The sequence below is a fragment of the Cydia fagiglandana genome, chromosome 6 (assembly GCF_963556715.1).
Source record: "Cydia fagiglandana chromosome 6, ilCydFagi1.1, whole genome shotgun sequence".
Lineage (NCBI taxonomy): Eukaryota > Metazoa > Arthropoda > Insecta > Lepidoptera > Tortricidae > Cydia > Cydia fagiglandana.
Genome location: NC_085937.1, coordinates 20,598,363 through 20,618,187, shown reverse-complemented (window position 1 = coordinate 20,618,187; position 19,825 = coordinate 20,598,363). Strand labels below are relative to the sequence as shown.

The following is a 19,825-nucleotide window of genomic DNA, read 5'->3' as shown; positions in this document are numbered from 1 at the left end:
TAATTTATGGGATCAATTGCTTATAGTAGGATTGTATAGGTAGAACTGTTGGAAGCAGAAGTAGCTTAGCGAACAAGTGTGCAAAACGATCTATACACTACTTTATTAGGTTACCTATGCCTAAAGTTATGGCATTAAATTGTAGATCTGTCAAAATATGCACAATAAATCGAATGATACGAAAAATAGGAAACAAACTACTTGTGTCATCTGACATATTGTAAAATATTTGGCACCAAAGAAACGCATGATAATTTCAATAATTCATCATATTTTATTGATAACATTCAACTCATTGTGACATTTTACTGTAAAAGTCTATTTTGAGAACGTTTAAACCCTAAATTAACATTAAACATAAAGGTTATCAATTTATTCGAACGCCCCCGGCAGCCATGTTTCCGCACGGTGTTGCCACTAAAAAAACGTTCCGTTCCCACATTATATCGTTTAGTTTTTTAAACGCGATGACGGATCAAAGAAAATCGATGCGTTTACCACCGACCTCGATTTTTTTATTAGTTTTATCACGAATTGTTCTATGTGATGAATACTCAGATCTTTTATTTAATTCGCGTCTTTTATCATGGGATTATTTGTTTTATTTGATTTTATGATTCCGCCATTTGTGCGTTCCGTTTTTTAAAGTGATGGCGTGATTTTTTACATGTTATGATTATGATTGATATTAATATTTTGATCTTTCTGATTTAAACACGATTCTATTTATGGAAATCAACATAACATGAAAAAACTGGCCAAGTGCGAGTCGGACTCGCGTTTTTAGGGTTCCGTACATAAGTCCGACTCACGCTTGACTGCACATTTCTAATAGGTTTTCCTGTCATCTATAGGTAAAGAACTATTTTGTGTATTTTTATTTTTATTTTAGACCCAGTAGTTCCGGAGATAAAGGGGGGGGGGATGGTGATTTCTGGCTATTTTCTTAAATAACTTCGAACTATGTATTTTAAAATTATAAAAAAAACTGTCCATCTTTGGTAGTGACCCAAAGATGGACACGTTTTTTTATAATTTTAAAATACATAGTTCGAAATTTACATATATGTACCAAATTTCAACTTAATTGGTCCAGTAGTTTTCGAGAAAATAGGCTGTGACAGACGGACAGACAGACAGACGCACGAGTGATCCTATAAGGATTCCGTTTTTTTTCTTTTGAGGTACGGAACCCTAAAAAAGAGAAGGAATGAAAATAATATTCAAATCTGGATCTATCCTCGTTTTCCTCTAATTGTGCTTTTATTTCTATTTCATGAGTTTTTGAAGTACATATTTTATTTGTCTCATCGTCCACTTATTAGTGGGTATAGATCTAAAAGCCATTTTCTTATTATTAACATAATCATCGACTTCAATCTTAAATTCCGTTTTGTATCATCGTGATAAAACTCCGGAATTTAACAACAACAAAACGCTCTAACCCAAAAACAATTAAAGGAGTAAGAATAAGGATTAGAACTATTATCTATATAATTGACAGGCTAGTAAATTATGAGAAAAAAGAAAAGCTTCCCTCAAAAAACCCCAAGATCTTAGTAATGCACATAAATCGTTGAATGTGTCAATTAAGTCACGTCTAATGTAGAATTTATGTAAATGAGTGACGTTTCGGGTATGGACAGATAGAGGCCGATTCGAACGTACATTTTAACATCAAAATGATGTTGTTTTGATATCATTTCCCGTGCATCTAGCTCAAGTCAATACATGTACGGTCGAAAGTATTAATTATGACCCATTTCGTAGGCTTGTCACAGTGACAATCAATATGAAAGACGCGGAGACCACATATTGTCACTGTGACAAGGTACAAGATGGGTCATAAATTAAAACTTTTGCCTGTAAATTTTATTTAAGATTTAGAAGGCTAACGAGCAGATGATTCGCCTGATAGTAAGCAATTACCGTCGCCTATGGATACTTACAACATCAGAAGGTTTAATGGTCGTATCGGTCCGGAAATACCGCGGGCGTCAGATCACAAGAACAGAACATTCTAACAAAACGATATCATTTAGATATAAATTGTAGGTAAGTTCGAATTGGCCTCCGGGTATGGACAGACATGGTGACCGACCAAGGTTACTGTGTATTTTTGGACAACTGGTTTCGAGTAATCTATCATGTATAGGTCATTCTATTAATTTGTATGTCTGTGGGCTTCTTAGATATCTTCATTTTAAATAATTGCTACTTTATTTGTGCTAAAAGTGTATATTTTAAAAGCTTTTTAGATGTGATGAATATTCAATAAGAGAAAATGAATAATAATAAACCTTTAGTTTGAATAAGAACAAATTCTTCTTATGGCTCACTTCAATAGAGACATAAATAATACAGAAAATACAGCTGCAACGCCTGCAACACAAGTAGGTAAGATTTACTTTCACATTTCAGAGTATCACTTTTGTATACCTAAATAAATATGTACCTATAATATAATAGGTAGGCAAAATATTTATAACTGGTCAATCAATGAATTTTGGTCAAATAATTTTGAGTGACACGTAATAATAGTTATTTGTTTTACAAGGGGGCAAAGTTGTTGTTTAACCGCTCGTGCTAATATTGATACCCGAGCAAGCGAAAGATTCCAAAATTGAACCACGAGCGTAGCGAGTTTCGAAAAATGGAATTTCGAAAAATTTGCGCCCGAGTGAAACACAGAATTGTCTCACATTCTGCTTAATTAGAGAGTGAGACGCAATGACATTGTACCAAGATATTGGACAGATGGCACACCCTAAGGACCTATCAGGCATCTGGTTCAAAAATGAGGAAACATTAACATTCTATTGGCATATTTTCAAAATTACAAAAAAAGACTCACGACAATAAAATGCATAAATATTTAAACAGAAGTCCGTGTAATAATTTAAATGTATGCGTCTCCGCATATTAAATCCGTTTTATGATTGTAACCATTTATTCTATTTGGTTATTAGATAATAATAAAAAGTCATTATATTTATTGCATTTGCATTAACTTTATGAACCCAAGTTTATATTTTCCATTAGCAATATTTTAAGGATTCTGTCATCCCGTATTACATTATGACGGGATAGTAAAATACACAGGTTATGTGTGATAGGTGATTACAGTAAAGCATGCCATATGTCTCTCTCTATTTGTGGTAAATGGACAGAGAAGGATAATTTACGACAAATCTAAAAAGTCGCGTTTTATTTAATGTGCCGTTGTAACAAAATATTACGTAGGTACTTATATGTATAAAGTTGAGTAGGTAAGTCCCCCTATACGGCTACCATCAGTTTGGCATTGACATAAACGCAAGCGCGAACGTAATTCTATTCTATTCTATTATATTCTAATTTACTTTCTATATATCTCTTTCGAAGTAATATGTCAGTACGAGCGAGATGCATAGAAAGTAAATTACATTCACGATAGCGTTTATGTCATTGCCAAACTGATGGTAGCCGTGCTAGTGTAACGGCCCAATTCGAACTTTAAGATACGTCAGTTAATAGATCTAGAAAAGATATGGATTAGATATGTCAGTGTCAAACAAGTGTCAAAAGCGACGTTTCTTCAAACAAAAACGTCACTTTTGACACTTGTTTGACACTGACATATCTAATCTATATCGTTTCCATATCTATTATTTGACGTATCTTAAAGTTCGAATATAGCTGTAAGTTTCATCCGATAGCGTGACGTGACGTACTTAGGCGTTTGCGTTAAGTCTCATTTTGTATGGGATGTTGAGTTTCGAAATCCCGCTTGGCGCGCTGTTCAAAATCCCATACAAAAATAGACATAACGCAAACGCGAACGCTCATCACGCTATCGAATGAAAACACTAGGGGTTATAGTCAATACAGGTAGTATGAGTAGGTAGCAAATATATGAAGTCACAATAAACAGTAAATAAATGTGGGCTATAACCGCGAAAATCGTAGTTCGCAAATTGCGGGCATTTTTCTCTGTCACTCTTATTACTCCTTCATAGGAGTAAAAGAGAAAGATCCCCGCAATTTGCGAATTTCGGTTTTCGCGGTAGCCGCTCAGACCCCATTGTGAAGGTCTGCCACACTTATCTACCATACTGATGTTAGGGCCGATATACAGACAGACTGCAACTTGTATGGGAACTGCACGCCAACGTTGCAGTTGGTGTGCAGTTGGCGTGCAGCGGCGGTATCACGGTCGTATTTTTATTGCTTGTCACCATGACTGTCACGTTCTAACAAGTATGTAACTGCGAAAGTGACGGACATAAAAATGGAACCATGCTGCGCCCGCAGTTCCCATACAAATTGCAGTCGGGTTGCAGTCCTACTGTACCGGCCCTTAGATAAAACATATATTTGTTCTGAAATATAAGAAGTAACGGAATGTAACTTTCGGTTAATTCGACTTAATATAAATTTGTTATACCTTTTTATAGCCAAAACGAAGAAAAAGAGTCCGGTTTAATAAAAATGTACCTAACCTATCATTAACTTCAAAATGAAGTACCACGGAACACCTTAAATGTATTTAATAGTAAACAATAAAGACGAGCTAAATTATCTAAACAATTTCCGTCAAAATTTTACCAATCGTGTCACCTTGAGTGCCAAATCCAGTTCAAAGCACTAAGACACATATAAATATAATTAATTGTCGAATAAATATGGCGGATGACAGACGGCGCTATTGACATCGGCGCGCGCGCCGCCATTTTGGATTTCGTAATAAATCGCCGGTTTATGTCGTTAGATCAGTCACGCATCTACGGATGTGATTTTTTTGGACTATTTTTCCTGGAACCATACAAAACCTTTTTTTATTGACACGATTTATGTATATTAGGTTTCTGGCTGTTAGGTTTTATGGCATAGTTATATGGGAATTATGATTGAGTTTGTTGTAATTTTGGTTAATGGCGCTCTTACTGGTGTCATAAAGTTGATTAATTGATATAAGGCAAGTTTTTGGGATTATATAAATTTTATAACTTAGAATACTCTGTTACAATTGTGACATTGCTTTATTTATTGAAGTACCTAAACGTAAGTAGGAACGCCCTTTTTTTTACGAGCCTATAAAGTGTCCCACAGCTGGGCAAAGGTCTCCCCCCCTAGACTTACAATCTTCCCAATTTAACTGCAGCATCCGTCCAGTAGCTGAGAAATGCGTCTAGATCGTCCCGCCACCATCCCCTCTTAGGCCGACCTGAGGCCTTAATTTTAAAGACAGTTAAAATTAATCGATAATGTAATGAAATTAATATTCGAATTAAAATTGAAATTGAATTGATTTAAAATATTATATATTATCATTCGATATTATCGATTTTCCTGAAGGAATACATTTTATTGGAATTAAATTAGTTACAGCTCTCGTTATTCGAAGTGAGATATTAATGGATATAAAGACTAGTACTATTAAAAGTACTAAATGCATAAGAGTATTTTGATTATACCGACCTACATGCATATGTTGGTATATTAATTCAGAATTAGGTATGTATCGCGAAGGCCAGGGACTTAGTTGCCCGAAAATAATAAATATTTGATTTGAAAATCAGTCAGAATATATCGGAATATAAGAGTACCTACAATAGATATTTAAAAAAGCATTTAGTTTTATTTTAGAAAGTAATATCAATAAAAATATTACATACATTTATCAATCTTATAGCATGACTATTCGTACATTTTTACCGTCTGTCACCGGCGTCAAATTTATCGTCAGCATGTGACGCGCAGCTGCCGCGACACGACATAACATAAACTTATGTCGCGGTGGCTGACTTGTCATCAGCGTCACCTGCTATCGTGGTCAGCTACAACCATTTACCTGTTTTATGCCTGTAAGGAAAACTGTTGACAAAAATATACCTATTAAAATATTAAACATATTATATAGAGAAGGTATATTGCATTTTTTTGTAAGCATAAACTTAGTTTGCGAAGATTATTAAAGCTCAACACCTGCCAGGATGCTTGTTGAAGTTCCAATCATTTGTACATGTTTCAAAGCAGAATATTTTTTTTTTCATTATAAAATAGTATTATATCAGTAAGACTTGCAAACTATCATAGGTATACATAGGTATAATTTTAATTTAATACAATTTCCATAAAATGTATTTAGAAAATAATTCCACATATTATTTACTCTACATATGGCTTGTCATCTGCCAGTGACAGTTACTATCATTTACATAAAAAAATATTGAACTTTTATTACTGTGTAAACTAAAATTGTGAAAAAAAAAACCATCCAGCGTTCTCCGTTGGCATTTTCATGTAACAGAAAAAGACTCAAAACTAACTATTAACTAAAATACGTTGATATAAAAAACACATACTGATAACAGTATTTAAATTACCATGGTTCTAAAAAAGAATAACGTTCAAAACGTTGCCATGGGTTAAATAATTAATAAGCTATGTGTTTCCTACTAATTTTAGCTAATTATTTTACTGCTTCTTATAAAAGCCTAAAGTGTAATTTTTACCTAATTACGGTAATGGTGACTGCAGTAAAATTTTATATATTTTCTTATTGCTTGCAGCTGTTTATTTTAAGTAACTTTTAACTGTCTTTTAAAAACTATTAAAAGCTTGTTCTATTTTTGATTTTTATTTTATTTTTGTAATATAATTAAAAGATAAACGTAAGTACTAAGTCACACGCAATTTATTGAATAAAAAAATAAAAACATTAATGACCCTTGTGTCCTATAATTAGGTTTTATTATTTATAAAAAAATTTAATCCAATTTGATAAAAAAAAGATACCATATCTAATTTACTTTTTATTATCCTTAAACATACCAAAACCTAATCACAATCTTAATCCTTGCTTTGAAAAAAAAACTTAGCAAATAATCCTTGATTCATGCTTATTACAATAAAAAAAAACTCATATCCCTATTTACTATCCTAATGCATTCCACCTAATCACAATCTTAATCCTTGCAACCCCTGCTGTCTCGCTCGCGCCGCCCCGCCCACCGATAGACCACTTGACTGTAATGACAACTGTGCACTGCTTTACAAAAATAAACATGGCCGCTAGTGCGAATGAAGGGAGGCACACGTTTGAGTTCGAGGTTCGATCTTTTTTTTTGGTAGCTAGTTGAAGTTTTTTGCCAATTGTCTTTGACGTAAAAAAGAAATTGTATTCAGTTTTTGTTTAAGATTTGTAAATGTTATCGTTTATTTATTAAATTAACCACCGGTAACTACTAAATATTTACTCGTATGATATCAAGAAATTTGAGACTCGTATCACTTAATTGTAATACATATTTGTAATGACTAATGACAACTGTGCACTGCTTTACAAAAATAAACATGGCCGCTAGTGCGAATGAAAGGAGTCACACGGTTATCTGATTATATCTGAGTTCGAGTTTTTTTTTTTGGTAGTTACTAGCTAGTTGATGTTTTTTGCCAATTGACTTTGACTTAATTTCGACAACATTATTTATCGTCGGTTAAAATTTTAAACTCGCTAAATGCGTTTATGTTACTTAAGTACATATTTATTTAATGTCTTTAAAATTAGGCACAAAATGCTCTATAGGTATTTAAAAATGGATTTATATTACGTTTTTGTATTTGATTTTTACATATGTGTAAAAAAATATCATTGTTTATTTATTTTAGTAGGTAATCACCCAGTTCCAATTATTGAAAAAGTCATAAAAGGGAGGCATACATTCAATCAAGACTTCAAAATGTTAAAGGTTTTATTTTTAGCTAGGTGAAGAAATTTTTGCCAAATAAGTGACTGATGTAAATTAGGCAAAAATAAATTAATGTTTGATTTTGATTTATGTGTAAATACATATCATTGTTCATTTACAGATAAATTTCAAAAAAAAATTAATAATTCGGTATTTAAATTTATTACATACCAATCTTATTTGTATTTTAAGAAATTTTGTTAACAAAAAATATAATGTTAGTTCATACTCGTATCTCGTATAGTTAATATGTTAATACTTACTGTTGTACTGTAAATTAACTAAGGTACCTTAGTTTCTTACGCAGTTAATTTTTATAGTTACTTAATGTTATTAGTCTGTTCACTTATTAGAGGAGGCGTGGTGGGAAGGTATGAGCATTCTATGCGAAATTGCTATAATTATAAAAAAATTTATCCATAAATGGTAAGTACAATGACTAATAAAAATCAGCCATTTTTTATAATTAATTAAAACTAGTCATTAATCAATGAAAGGTAACAATTGAATACAAAATCTATCTAGGTAACTATATAAACCTTTTTAATACAGTTGCTCAAAAAGTGCTACTTTACGTAGCTGTTTAGCGTGCGGAAAGTTGGTTATCTCGAACTAGTGCTTTTTACTTTTCCAATTTTTTTAAATGTATACTTGTTCCAATTCACGACTACTTATTGATGAGTGTTAATATTAGTTTCCTTTAAACGTCGTAATCAGCATAAAAACCTACCGTTAATGTAAGAATACGAAAAATATTACATATTTCATATTTAATTACTTACCTCTTCATCATTATAACACGTTTATTTTTTAATATTCAATATTGAAAATTCCGTTCTTAATAAGTTGACTGAATGGAACGGAATAGCTGCCAAACGCCCATAGATATAATATACTTAAAGACGACGTCTAACCGAGCTGTCACTGTTACCACTATTGTTTAGTGTACGATTAACAATGTTTTTCTTATTTTTTCGCAACTGTATTAAAAAACGTCGTTCGATACACGTGCGGAAATGTCATTCTTCACTCGTCCCGAGTCTTGCCACTCGCCTGCGGCTCGTGGCAAGATATCTCGGTACTCGTGAAGTAATGACATACCTTCCGCACTAGCATCGAAATGTACTATTGTAGTGCAGCCAAACATTATTTTATTTATTTTTATGGAAACTCACCTTATAAAATTGTCGTTTATTGTGACCTAAATAATTAAGATCTTTCTAAAATATAAAAATACTTCTATTAAAATTATAAAACGATAAAGTTGCTAAAATTAAAAGTTAATGATTATCATTTGTCGTGTGTCACTTAAAAATACATATATAAAAAAATAAAACCCTATTAATTAATGACCTTGGTATTCTTGGTAGCATTACAAAACATACTAATTGCAGTGCTATGCCAAAAAAATAGATTTTTTTGCGCTTTTACAGTATGTTGCAAAAAAAAATTTTTATTGATAAAAAAAAGCATTCAACACAAAAGTTACAGGCAGCATTCAGATTTAAAAGTAATGCTCTTCTACTGAACTGAACTTTTTGTCTTTAGAACGCTTTTCAATTTTGAAAATGGAGCATGTAACGGTTACGTCACCTCGCCGGCTTCAGCGCGCAACCGTCGCCGGCCGCCGCGGCAAACCCACTGAATTCAGTTTGGCCCGAACTTTGCCGAGCCTACACACCATTGTCTGACTTCACAACTCACAACAAACTAATCAAACTTGTCTGAAAACTAATCAAAATCTGAAATAACCTCAAAAATTAGGCAAAAAATAATGGGAAATTAAGTAAAAATAGAAAAATAGGGCGAGTGTTTTTTTTTATAAAAATTTCTTACCAGTATTATTCTGATGATATATAAACAGACAATGACAACACGTTTTTCACCTGTCACGAGCACCTAAACAAGCAACGCTTATATCCTTTGTTTTCCAAACTTCTATTTGTTTTCTACATTCATTAAACCAAATTCTCAACACAAAAAACAGCACGCTCGCAATCCCCGAATCGATTTTTTTGTAAAGTTCACTTCACTGACACTAAGTTTGCACTTTTTGGCACTTCGCGTATTTTGAAGTACGGGTACGTGCGACACGTACGGTGGGCTCGCGCGGCGCGGCCGGAGTGACGCGGCGGAGCGCGACGGTGGCGCCGCGGCGGTTTGAAGAACTAGCGCTCAATCAAACGAGACGTGATAAGATGCGTTTCGTTGCAGTTCTTTTGCGTAATGCGGATGTGGAGTTTTCAACAAATTTTTTTTTACTTTTATATCCTAAGTTAATTTTGTACTAATTGAAACTTCTTTTAAAGTCACAGAACAGACAGGACACTTTACCTCAAAAGTTATTTTCATAGCTTATATTGCCAAAAAAATATCTGTTTCGGATTTATTTTCAATGAATACTAATTTAACTTATTTACCACTTCATTTTTTTTATTTTTTTAACTCTTACTGTAACGTTTTAAATGACACTAATAGTAAATCTAACGTCAAAAGTTTTTTAAAACCGATTTTTTTTTTAATTTTTTTTTTACGTCAAAACAGTGCAAAATCCGACCGGTCCGCGGTGACCTTGCAGCGTGCACGCGTGTCTGCTATCTCTTTCCGTAGCAGCGGCGGTGCACCTGCGCGTCAGCCGTCCCGCTCTAACGCAGGCGGGGACTCAGGCCCCGCCCCCCGCCCACCGCACCTCCCGCTTTTTGCCTTTTTTCCCGCGTAACTCACTTTCGTTTGTACTATTGTATTGTTTTTGGTGTTTCGATTATTTTGTTTGATCTGTTTTTTAGTAATAACTTTATTAAGTTGTACAAATTTTACATGTGTTTTTCTTAGTTTATTTTATTTAACAGGTTTTCATTTGCTTTCATCTTCGTAAATTTATTTCAAAAGTAAAATCAATTTGATTAACTTATTTTTTTAGTCATAAAATGATTCGGTGTCTGATTTAATTTCAAAATGTTCTTCTAATGAAGTTTTTAGAATAAAACGTTAGGTAAAATGTTCTTACATACTCTAATTCTTTTTTTTACGTCATAATATGTTTTTATAAGTTAATGTTTTTTTTTAATTTAAATAATTATCATAATAATATCTTACCTATGATATGCAAAAAGTTACTTACTGTAACTGACTTATTTGTAAATCCCTTCTGTATAACTTTGAATTTTCTAGTAAATCATACTTAAAAATAATAAATTGCCGGTTTGATTTACATATTTATTTAAGTAAGTAGTCCCTACTCACCTATACCTACCTATTTAATTTTAAAAGAAAAATAATATTTTCCAGTATTTTTTCCAGTTATTTAATTCCAGTAGGTATTTAATAAAAAAAATGAAAAAATTACTGTAATAATATTTTTTTCTTTTAAAATTAAGTAGGTATAGGTACGCAAACTGTGATTTTTTTTCTTGAACGTGTAAATTTATGACTTCAATTCTATGTTTTTGTAATCCAATGACTGCAAAATCCTGCCTTTTTGGCTGTGACGCCTGTGACTATATTTTTGTCATTCGTGTACTTTAATAATTAAAATATGCCAAAACTAACGTTATTTATGAAATATTTTTATTGAATATTGTATCACGTCCAAGGTCATATTTTACTTTTACTTTTTTTGTGTGTTTTATTAAAAACGAAGACTTATACTCACATTCCCTACTGTAACTTTATTTCCGTAATTTTTGTAATTACTTCATTGTAAATTTATAACTTTTTGTCGAAAATAACCGTAACCGACTATAACCGATAGATATTCTGTTATTTTTCGGGCATAACCGGTTATGAAGTTTGGCCGGTTATTGCATAATGGTCTTAAGGGCCAACAGGAGTGGTCATTTCTCCATACAAACGTACTCGACTGTTTCCTCCGTGGGTTTTGATACTAGAGCAATGATTTTTTTAACACAGATTTATATTGTCAATATCTGTGTCGGACCGTTTTGCTTTTTTTGATATTTTTGTTTTTTTAAGGCACTAGAGCCCGTCAAAAATGGCCAAAATGGCCTAATTGACTATGCCGCAATGAGAGGCGTAGTATTCAAAACTGATATCAATCAGCCAAAAAAACAAAACAGTCCGACACAGATCATTTCATATTCATTTCGATTTCCAAGTTTGGTTAGGATTGATTAAGTTTTGGAGGAGGAAACAGTCGAGTACGAAACCTCGATTTTTGAGATTTTTACGCAGGATTTTTCGCCTTGTCCTTATCGCACTAGTTTTAAGAGCCGCTTCCGTTAGCGAGACGGGTATATTTACCTAAAATATTTAAAACTCAGCTCCTGTTTTGTCTTAACATACGTCCTTCATCCGTGTTCATCCACTGGGCCGTCACCGGGCCGCATGCAACATGTTTCATGACGTTGTTCAAGCACTGGCCCAGTAGCCATGCATCACGCGGGACGTGTACACGGGTTGATTAAGATACCGCCTGTTACGAATACAAGCTAGCTAGTACAGGGATTCGTTCATTGATTAATTCGAAATTATTAGTGGTTAAACACTAATAATAATTTTGAATTCATCATGACTGATTGATCATCGATGACTGACTGAATTGATTTTTTCTCTTTAGACAGCAAATTTTAGGGGGTTATTTCTTATTAATTTTGTCTCAAAAGTCAATAAAGTGACATTACTTTTCAAATATTTAGTATAATTTATATTTCACGATAATTTATATGTAGAGTTAGAACTAGAAGTATGCAACTATTTTGATAGCACACGCTGTGCAAGTGTTTATTATATACGTCAAACTTCGATGAAATTATGACATATAAATAACACTTGCACTGCGTGTGCTATCAAAATTGTTGCGGACTTGTCTTAGTCTAACTCTAGTACTTAATGTGAGCTAACATAGTGACTTGTTAGATATTTATGATGTTAGTCATAGACGTCTTTCTCGTTTTGTCGTTTTTAGTCGTGAGGAAACCGGACTAATCCCAATAAGGCCTAGTTTACCTTCTGGGTTGGAAGGTCAGATGGCAGACGCTTTCGTAGAAACTAGTGCCCACTTCAAATCATGGGATTACATAGTTGTCAAGCGGACCCCGGCTCTCAAGAGCCGTGGCGAAATGCCGGGATAATGTTGCGTGTTTTTATTTATTTTATTTTTTATTTTATTGATAGAAATGTTTACATGACATTACAGTTAAGCCGACCACTGACTAACAGTCCGCCGGATGGTATATCGGCCTGTCAGTTGTTCGGAACTGTCAAATTTTAGTTCTAACTGACAGGCCGATATCGTCCGGCGGCCTGTTAGTCAGTGGTCGGCTTTAAACCAATGCGTCACGAAACTTAGACTAAAAGCAATAAGTGCAATAACAATACATTCTCTTTGACAATATGTACTTATAACGGCAACAATTTTATTATAACAACAATAATAGCACATTATTTATGAATAACATGGCCACATGATAACTTATACGTACTCACTCACAATATTAATTTTAATAAAATTAAATAATTTCTTGCGCTCTCTAGTAATTTTAAAGCCACACATAGGTATTCCAAAGTGTCCATTCACTTTTAAATTAAAATGCTTTTCAAAATACAACATTAATTCGCAATTTTCGTTCTTAAATTGGCTTCCACAAGCCAGGCTAAAAACAGTCAGCAATACCAATGGTACCCTAATGACCCAAATCGGCGATACCCCAATCATGCGCGTACGCATATAATTTGTGCCCATAAACTGAACGTGATGACAGACAATACCCCTGCATATTACCAACTTTACGATACCAAATTACATATGAACCCTTTCCTTTTAAATGCACCTAGTTTCATCTCTATTTCAAGCGTAATAAAATTGAAATTGGTTTATAGTGACTGCATGGAAAAAATTGTCGACAATTTTAAAGATGCGTTTAGGAAAGCGTTTTAAAGGCGATTTTGGCACCTATAGATGAACGCTTAAGATGCAAGGTTGGGTTGTAGGATGTGAATTATAAGTTGGTAGGGTTAAAGTGAGTCTGTTGAGTGATGGTTGATTGATAGCTGGTAGGTGACCTTAAGGTAAGGACAGACGAATGATTATTGTGAAAATAGAATAAAATGGAACTGCCCTTGAGTGAAGGTCCTGACGTCCGTTTTAATTTTTTCTTTTTTTGTCGAAATAGCAAAATTTGTTTGCTATTTTAGATTTTTCTGTCTTTGTTTGATGATTTTTTAAAGCCGTAGATACTAGTGCATATTAGATGTACTAGTGCATAATTTTTTCCATTGTAATTTTTGTGAAACGTTTGTATTTGTCAAGCTATTTCAGTCAACCACAGTACTTTTTTGAACGAGACTGAATGAAACAGCAAGACACGTTCGTACACGTTTCCGTGAAAGACGATAGAAAATAATTATGCCCAAAATCTATTGTTAAAAATAGTGGTGTACTGTATTAAACGCACGGAGCTGCATCAATAAACTAAAATACTATAAAATATCTTAAAAATTACAAGGTTTTGTATCAGCCACCACCTTAGCTAATTTTTATTTAGCCCAGTGGTTGACTGGTAGATAATTGAAGACCAAAAAAACTAAGACAAAATTACTTTAAATACGTCACTGTCAAAAGTGTCAAAGTCACTTATGTCACTGTCAAGTAAACATTTCAGGTTTTGCTAACCTTTTTGCTATATGCTTATTTATATTGGCTTCATCACTATCGATAAACAAAGTTTTTTTGTCCAGAAAGATGATACTAAGGGGTCATCCATTAATTACGTCACACGAATTTCTAGGTTTTTTGACCCCTCCCCCCCTCCTTGTCACACTTGGTCACATTTGGCAAACCCCTCCCCCCTAGTGTGACGTCACATTTTTTCTACGAAATCGCCAAATCGAATTAAGTAAGTACCTAAGTATTATTAATATTTTATCAAAATATTTTTGACGATATAAATATTAGTAATTTTATAACCCAAAACTGCTTAGGAAAGAAAATTAAACGAATAAAAACGATTATCGTTTTAAAAACTTGTTATTTAAATGTACAGTGAATAAAATAATTTCAATAAATTTTCGGTGCCTGATGAAGTTAAAGTGACGTCACAAAGTTTGTGTCTCCCCCCCCCCCCTCCCGCATGTCACAATATGTCACATTTTCTTGACCCCCTCCCTCCCCCTAAACGTGTGACGTAATTAATGGAGGACCCCTAACATAATAAAATTGCGGTTTATGACGTAAGTATTTAAAAAAACTGCTTACTAGATCTCGTTCAAACCAATTTTCGGTGGAAGTTTGCATTGTAATGTACATCATTTTTTTTTGTTTTATCATTCTCTTATTTTAGAAGTTAAAGGACACACATTTTACCACTTTGGAGGTGGTCTCTCGTACAAACTATTGAGTTTAGAAAAAAATGATATTAAAAACCTCAATATCTTTCTTGAAGACCTATCCATAAATACCCCACAAGCATGGGATTGATGCAAAAAAAAAATTGAGTATCAGTTTGTGTGTCCCCCCTCCCCCTAAACATGTGATGTAATTAATGGATGACCCCTAAGAGGTTAAAGAATAAAATTGAAACATAACATACTTACACTAAACTATTTTAACACATAGGGGGCTAGAAGTTCCGATTTTTATAAAAAAACAAAATTTAGGTAGATTGTGTGGCTTGCGCTATTTTAAGGAATAATTATTTGCGTTTCTTAAAAGTGATATTGTTTTGTTCATCGGTAACAGTTTTCTTACTAGAACATTTTTTTTATAAAATCGCTTTATAATTTTTTTTTGTGTACTATTAACAATTACTAATTAAAATAAAAGTAATAATATTATACGATTCCGCAGGGTAAGGTGTGTCGTAATTTTTTTTTCCGTAAATTCTATGTACTTTGTCATTGCAGGTTACTGCAATGACAAAGTATCCTACCTGACCTTTCGCAACAAATATCGTACTGAATCAATTCATTGTTATTGTTGTTAAACTCGTTTACTTGCGATCCTATTCTCATCAGAACACTTACCCCCGGCACTTCTATCCCCGATCTCCCCTATCAAACAATTCTTGGATCGATGATGATGACGTGCGCAGCCAAGTTCATAATTACCTGCGCGCGCGCCTCAGTCGTCCATCATCGCGCCTCGATTTTATATTATAGCTATGTGGTTCCCAAACTTTGGGACCAAGATCGACGAAACTTTACTTTATAACTTAATTTGCAATTTGATTTAGTTAAATGTCTTGCAATTCGACGTGTGTTGCCATGAGTCACGCTAGACCGGGCCGTGCCCGGACCGAGGCGGCCTATAATGATGCCATATATCCAAAATTATTTTGGCCATTAGCTACACTATCTACGTAATTGTCCAAATTATGTCTTACGTGACCAATCTAAAGATTACATTTTGACTGCGACTATCTTCTTCCTCGCGTTGTCCCAGCTTCTGCCATGGCTCATGGAGCATGGAGCCATAATCTCAAGAATTGGCGTACCTTAGAGTGGCGGCGCGTCAAACATATCCATAGGCAAGCCGGGGCTAATTCCGCTTACATATTTCCTTTACAACTCTGATCAAACGTCCAAAAACAGGCAAGCCGGTGGGAATCGGCTTTTATGAACGCGCCGCCACTGGCACCTTAGCAACACATAGCATACGAAATGTGTCACCTAAACGGCAACTCATTCGTATGTACAAACACATAAACGTATAAATTAGCAAATCAGCACAAAATACCGTGCCAAGTGCCCTTGTGGCCTCTTTAATAATCATTACATTATTGCATACTTTACTTTTGCCGCGAACTACAAACTTTGAGCACCCCGTCTCAACTATAGGTGCGTGAGAAGACCATATTTATTACCGAGGGGGTGGGGGGTAGGGGGATAATTAAAAGCAGGCTGCATGCGCCCTTCCGTTTCCTTTGACAAGTTCAACAGTTGGCTAGTTGTTTGACAGTTGGGGTTGGATGTTTTTCTAGTGTTTATCATTCTCGATACGTTATGGTGCTTATTAATTCTCAGCTTTTTACTGTCGGGATGGTCGTCTTTTGAGTACATACCTAATTTAATTTTCAAATTTTGGAGAAGGAAACTAAACTCATCTTTAACAGGCACAAAAATAAAAATAAAACTACTACGGTTGAAGAACTACTACTAACCGAAAATTTATTTAAATTATTTTATTCGCTGTACATTTAAATAACAAGTTTTTAAAACGGTTGAAGTGAAAAAATATATTAAATATTTTTTAATTTGTTTTTTTTACGTAGTCACACTATAATATATTATATTTTTATGTATATGACAGCTATTTCAGTTTTTCACCTACATATAATCATTTTAATCACATTTTTCGTGAAATGCTTCCCGTAGTAATCAACTAGACTTAAAACTGTGTAACTTTATGTGTACTAGAAAAACTGTCGGTCTATCAGCAAAACTGGTTATATGAAACTCATAATATAATATATCTCAGAGCTTCTTGTTTTTAGGGTTCCGTACCCAAAGGGTAAAACGGGACCCTATTACTAAGACTTCGCTGTCTGTCCGTCTGTCACCAGGCTGTATCTCACGAACCGTGATAGCTAGACAGTTGAAATTTTCACAGATGATGTATTTCTGTTGCCGCTATAACAACAAATACTAAAAACAGAATAAAATAAAGATTTAAATGGGGCTCCCATACAGCAAACGTGATTTTTGACCAAAGTTAAGCAACGTCGGGAGAGGTCAGTACTTGGATGGGTGACCGTTTTTTTTTGCTTTATTTTGTTTTTGTTTTTTTTTGCATTGTGGTACGGAACCCTTCGTGCGCGAGTCCGACTCGTACTTGCCCGTTTTTTTTTAAGTTCACATTTAGCCAAGCCGCACCAAATTTTCTAATTTTTAACAGCAAGAAAACGCAAGAAATGTACAATTAGTGATAATAAATTGGATTATACATATTAATTGTATAAAATATTGAACTGCACCTAAAAATTGTTAAATTCCAAACTTTAAGCATAGGTGTCAATTTTTACTAGACCTAAACTATGTTTCTTTTTTCTCTTGTATAGATTAAGCCTTTTTATTTTTATTTAATACTTACTTTAAGCTATATGTATTACTAAGTACAAATCCAAAACTTCAGCGTAGGAAGATATTTAAGCTATTGAAAATTGGAATTGTTTAAACTGGCTCCACGAGACAGGCCTAGCCTAGTGTGGCGGTCATAGGTTAAGTAAAGCATATTGTATTCTTTCTGGTAAATAAACTATTTTTATTTTTTATTTTATTTTTTTAACACCGCAACAACGTAGCTATAAGACTAGAAACCATCTTACTATCTTTCAAATCCAAAACGTCCTAAAAGCCACACCCTATCTTACACTTTACTACATTCCATTCCGCGCATTTTTCCAATTCAAAACGTCCTAAAATCCCTTCCCTCTCACTACACTTACGTCATTCCGTCCCGCAAACTTTAAACTCACAGCGCGCTCCATTGATACGATTTATGAATGGGCGAGGTCAACGACCGCTTGACAATTAGGCTGCCGTGACGGTTGTGTGCACTACGCCTCACCTGTGCAATGTTAAGTCTGACCAAGAAAAGTCTGCAGCGGATTTGATAGCCCACACACTGCAAGTGTTATTTTAAACGTCAAACTTCTATAAAATTATGACGTATAAATAACACTTGCACTGCGTGGGCTATCAAATCCGCTGCAGACTTTTCTTGGTCCGACTCTAGTACAGTGCTTGGTGGCATTACACACAGGCCCCAATTTCACATCGGTGACAGGTGCGACGAATTGTAAAATCACTATTGCTGACGTCACAGGCATCCATGGGCTACGATTACCACTTACCATCGGGCGGGCCGTATTTCTGTTTGCCGGCCGTTTTTGACAATTGTCAAAGATTTAGAAGAATTGTAGGTAATTCTTGACAGGTAATGAGCTATATGTCGGAATTTCGTGACAATTGTAGAGTTTATTGTGACAATTGTCATAAACTCAGCAAGAGAAATATCTGTTTTTTTCCGATATTATAAAGTTTTTTTTAAATAATACAATGATGGTGGCAAACAGGAATACGGCCCGCCCGATGGTAAGCGGTAACCGTAGTTCATGGATGCCTGTGACGTCAGCAACAGTGATTTTACAATTCGTCGCACCTGTCACGTTGGTGAAACAGGGGCCTGGTGACAATGTCACCTGCAGTGGTATCATGGTCACATTTTTAGGGTTCCGTACCCAAAGGGTAAAACGGGACCCTATTACTAAGACTTCGCTGTCCGTCCGTCCGTCCGTCCGTCCGTCTGTCACCAGGCTGTATCTCACGAACCGTGATAGCTAGACAGTTGAAATTTTCACAGATGATGTATTTCTGTTGCCGCTATAACAACAAATACTAAAAACAGAATAAAATAAAGATTTAAATGGGGCTCCCATACAACAAACGTGAATTTTGACCAAAGTTAAGCAACGTCGGGAGTGGTCAGTATTTGGATGGTTGACCGTTTTTTTTGCTTTTTTTTTTTGTTGCATTATGGTACGGAACCCTTCGTGCGCGAGTCCGACTCGCACTTGCCCGGTTTTTTTATCACCTCGCATGCCATGCGTCACTTTCGCATTTACATGCTTGTTGAACAAAACAAAATGATGAACAAAATGATAAAGAGCCGACCATAGTCCCACTGAAAAGAATGTCGGGTAATTTAAATTAGGTGCAAGTACATACCTAAAATCAAATTATTTATTATTTTTGACAACAGATATACATAATAAATATACACATACTTATAGTGCGACATGAAAGAGTAGAAATTAAATAAAATAAAACTAAAAAAATCCATACAAAATTATTGCCATGTTTAAGCATTTTACGTCACAAATATGACAGTTAAGTACGAAGAAAGAAGCGCCCTCATTTCTAACAGCTTGAGAATCTTGCACCTCGTAGTAAGACGAAGTGGCACACAAATCAATTTGCCTTTCCCTTGATCGTACTAATAGGTCTCATAATATTTTACCAATACCCCAATAGCAGGCGAATGAGGCGAGCTGTATGCTTTTTTGCTACCTGCTTAAAAAACCTCAGACAAATTAAACGTCATTTAAAATCCAACACCGCCATTGAATTTTTAAGTC

The 19,825-nt window shown here is 34.4% G+C and overlaps 1 protein-coding gene and 1 long non-coding RNA gene across 7 annotated transcripts in view; one reads left to right on the top strand and one right to left on the bottom strand.

The window, feature by feature from the left end:
* LOC134665459 (uncharacterized) overlaps nucleotides 1-19,825 on the top strand; it is a 430,855-nt gene that overhangs the window by 232,171 nt on the left and 178,859 nt on the right. The window lies entirely within an intron of this gene.
* The window catches only part of LOC134665397 (protein tiptop), a 424,238-nt gene that overhangs the window by 359,906 nt on the left and 44,507 nt on the right, over nucleotides 1-19,825 (bottom strand). Inside the window, exon 1 of one of the 2 annotated variants that reach the window (XM_063522344.1) lies at nucleotides 9,570-9,867. The exons of the other annotated variant lie outside the window; for it this stretch is intronic. The gene's annotated coding sequence lies outside the window, so the exon portion shown is untranslated. Of the gene's footprint in view, nucleotides 1-9,569; nucleotides 9,868-19,825 lie in introns of those variants that run through there. 2 annotated transcript variants of the gene reach the window in all.